Genomic DNA, 4361 nt, shown 5'->3' with positions numbered 1-4361 from the left:
TGCAAGCGTAGGAGAACCATGGCAAGTCTTGCCACTTCTCTGGGAGGCTGCTGCAAGCCTGTTTCAATCAGTGGCTATTGGGAGTGGTATCAAGGTGCTTGTACCTTCTTTCTTATTTCTCTTTTGAAGCATACGTAATAGCTTTTATTAACCACCAGCAATTGAATCCTTGTCCTAGAATAATAACCCATCAATACAACCCAGTTGTAGAACGAGAACAGCAGTGTTTGTAATGACAGGGTGCGGCATATGCTGGCTGGCTTGAGGTTGGCACGTACTCTACCTTCTACCGCAGCCGTCTGAGGTCAAAATGCTTCAAGAGCCAAAAGAAATCTATTAATATCATTCTAAGTACTGTGGCTAAGATCCAGGTAAGGAGAGCCTCAAGAAGGTATCTTTAGAGAAACAAAATTGTTTATTTCCCATCTATATTGTGAAAACTAATAATCCGCTCTTACAGGTAGTCCTTAAATGGCCACTGAGTCAGTATTAGGGTGGTTTATCTGCTGTGAGAGTAACGGTAAACATGTATGTGAGATCTGCCAAAACTCTGGTCTGTTTTGGAGAGCTGACTTTGCAGAATGCTTTTCATTCACAAACCTGCTTTCCTTTGTCATCCGCCACCTCTGTCATGCTTTTCCCATATTGCTTACTCTTATTTCCTCTTCTCTGTCTTGTCCATAGCATTGTACTTAGCTTACTACTCATTCTTATTTCAAGCATACCAACTTTGATCTACCTGATCTTTTATTCTAAATAACTGACATGAGAAAAATTATGACACAAAAGCTAGGGAAAAGGCTGCTGAAGTTTAAGAAAGAAATCCAGTAAGCTCCCTTCTTTTGTAATTATTTATTGTATTTTGTATTTACTATTTGTCATAAGATTGGTCCTTGGGATATGGGAGTCTAAGCTTCCCGTCCTAGACTATAGGAGTATTTGATGGCACATTCAGATATTTAAGCTGATGAAGGCTAACTCTTTGTTAGACTGCAAAGGAAAGACATCATGCAATTTTTTTTTCTGTGCATCTCGTGACATTTTAGATTTAAATGGGGCTTATGTGGTTCATGAATTGGCCTTAAATCATCTACATGCTGTCACTAAGCATTTTCTTAACAGCTGTTCTTTCCTTTAGTTAATTACTTATCAAATGTCAAAATGTGATGGCTGAGAGAAATGTCCTGTTATCTGAACAAAACCCTAACTTCACAATCGTTTTCTGTAGACAAACAAAATGAAATGCTACATGAAAAATCATGAGATGCTCTGACTGCACAAAAGCTTCATTTTTATGCCTGACTAAACCTGACAATCAAAAATAAGGGAGGGGAGCGGGGAGAATTAATAAATATACATTACCCTACCTAATGGTGATGAACAGGCTTAGGCTGGACCACAGCTGTCAAAGACCAAGTTGTTTGGTTTGTTTTTTGTTTGTTGGTTTTTTTTTTCTGGAGACAATTATGAAAGCCTTTTATAGAAGCTCATAACTCAACATTGGCTAGTGGAAGTTGCTGGGGGGTTTTTTAGTTGAGTATTCCAAAATCCACTTGGTTTGTACAGCAAAATGTATGTTTTCATTCAGGATGGAGGCCCATGACATGAAACTTCTGGAGAACCAGGCAGAGCTGTTATAATTGATCAACATTACCTACATCTGCTATGGCTATAAAATTATTATTTGGTTTTGGTTTGGAACAGGATTGAGGATTGAATAATCTGTTCAAAAATGTAGGCTCCAGCTCATTTCCCAATAAAAAAATAACATGGCTATTAGAAAGAAACATATAAATACAAAGAAAATGCATTACATAATATGCTAGGGCTATTTTAACATCAGTGTTTTTCCTCTCCACGGAGTTGCTATATATTTTCTTAATGGCTGAGATCAACTTCCAAATGTAACTAGAAATGCCTTTCCTGGGTTGCTTTTGATTGATTCGATTGCAGAAATTGCAAGTTCGGGCTTAAAATGAGGTGAGAAGATGTAGAGGAAAGCTTGAGTTCCAGAGTAGTTTACTGTCTATGTCTACAAACAAGGGAATATGGATAGGACTTCGGTTTCATATCAGGAGGAACTTTCCTAAATACTGCTCCTAGTGTGTTCTCCTGTAGCCCCGAAAAAACAGGAGTTGCTGAAATAATGTGAGAGTTTTATACCAGTGTCTATCAAGTCTAATCAGAAATAAGCCTTTAATGTAACACTGACCAAAAAAAATGTGAGGCCAGAATCTGTTATATAGACAAAATTACTTTAGCTCAACAGGATGAGTCTACGTTTATTTTATACTTCGCATTTATTTCTGTGAATGAAGAGCAGGGATCAGAGTATCCCAAGAATGAAATATCTGTTTGTAGCTCTGCTCTGGAAAGTACAGATCTCATTTGTGCATTAAAAGCCCACCGGTTAAAAAGCTGTAAAGAAGCAAGCAGAAGAACCTCCCTGAGCCCCGCAGCAGCTCTAGCTGTTCAAGGAACAAAGGCGGGAGGACTGTGGGAAAAAATAGACAGCAGGCAGCGTTTTGCTCTGAGGACTGGAAAAGCACATGCCAGCATGCGTTTCCTTACTCTGGGACTGTGTTAACTCCCAAAATGTGAGTATGATTTCCTGGAGAGGGAAAAGCAAGGAAGTAATATGAAAAGGGTCTCTATCCCTACCAGTCATTCGCAGCACCAAGGAGGGGAAACTGAGGCAAAGGGTGATTGTCCGCAGTGCTGCAAGCAGTCGTGTTTTCCTTTGATTCTATATAAAAATAAGAGCTTATTTGTCAGTCTTCTGTTGGTCCTTTCCCCTCAATCAACCTTCTTCACTTGTTAGGAGGGAAGTATGGCCTATCATGGGAGTCCAGGGAAGGTATTTTCTTTTCCAATATCCTGAGCAAGTGTTTCAACTGGTAACAAAGGAAATCTTCCTCCGTTTTGTTGCTAATTATACCTAAGAAAACAGTTGCATCTACTGTTTATAAGTAGCAAGTTATTCGGTGCAATCTGAATGCAGTCTAAACAACAATGAAACATTTAGAAATTGCTTGGTAGTGAGGCACCGGCAGATAATGGAGTTCTCAGCTTCTTGTTTACATTACAGCATCCATATGTAATGCTTGATAATGTATTTGCTGTGACATTGGCATGATTATCTGCATCAGTTAAAATGAGTGTTAATTTATAATCAACTGTGATTGGAATACTGGTGCAAGGCATTGAATTATTCACAACAAGAAATGTTCCATTAATCAATCCAAGAGACTAAAGGACAGGTTTTTTTAAAAAAAAATATTTAGCTGCCTAGAGATGCTAAGGATGTTCTTAAGCATTTTTTGAAATCCTGGCATACAGTGAACAGCTACGTTTCTTCAAAATACCCACTTATTCTGAAACCAGTACTCATAAGAAGTTTCTTCCTTGTGCATTGGTTTCTTTAAAAGTGCTTGCATCAATAAAAGTACTATAAGTATGGAGGGCTCAAAAAATTAAGATATGCTTTTAAAGAGCTAGTTGGAAATTAAAGAGACCCCTGAACTGAGACATAACGATCTCCTTTTACTTCTGGAAATGATAATTTGGCATATACACTGCCGAATGTTTTTCCTCGGTGACGTGCTCGTTCTATGAGCTGCACTGAGGAGGTGTTGGATGTGTAGCACCCTGTAAAGCCAGGCTGCTAGAAACTGAATGTGTGAAGCAAAAGCTCTTAATCAACATCAGTGCTAATTCTTTATTGTTTGATTGGGGCGACCTTGTAGTTTCTAAGAGCTATTAGGCATGCTGTTTGTTTAAAAAAATGAAGTAGCAATAAACAAACTTTCAGTGCATTGAGATGATTCACATTGCAGCTACTGGTGCTCAAAATATGGTGAGCTACATACGTTAAAGAATACATTTTAAGGGCATTTACCTAACTCCAAATGGCTTTTGCTGTTGATGGGCAACGTAAGGTCCGTGAGTCACCCAGCACACTTAATGACTGCGGTTAGTAACTGGAGAAAAGGAGCTCCCCATGGAAGAAGTTGTGTAACCTTGATTTTAATAGGTCCTTGCCCAGGCCTACCCTTTTCCACGACGTGAGGGCTATCTCCTAGTGTCTAGGGCTCACGAATAACCCCGGTGACTTCATTGTGAACGAAACATGGAATATTGTGGAAGCCTGACTCCACCGAAGGCAGTGGTAACACACGCATTGTGCGCGGTGAGGACGAGATCTCACCTGCAAGGTCTCGCTCTGCCCAGCTCCGGCAACTGAGATGAGGATCATGGGGCCAGTGTCCTCTTATGTCCTCGCTGAGTGAACAGGGCAAAACGTTTGCCAGCCAAGCTGGTACCAGTCTCAAACGCAGAGGTACTTCTTGATGTGTTTGAGT

Source organism: Nipponia nippon, unplaced genomic scaffold (assembly GCF_047370975.1).
Source record: "Nipponia nippon isolate SJK-2023a ecotype South Korea unplaced genomic scaffold, ASM4737097v1 scaffold_4, whole genome shotgun sequence".
In the NCBI taxonomy this organism is placed as follows: Eukaryota; Metazoa; Chordata; class Aves; order Pelecaniformes; family Threskiornithidae; genus Nipponia; species Nipponia nippon.
Note: the sequence above shows the minus strand (reverse complement) of the source record.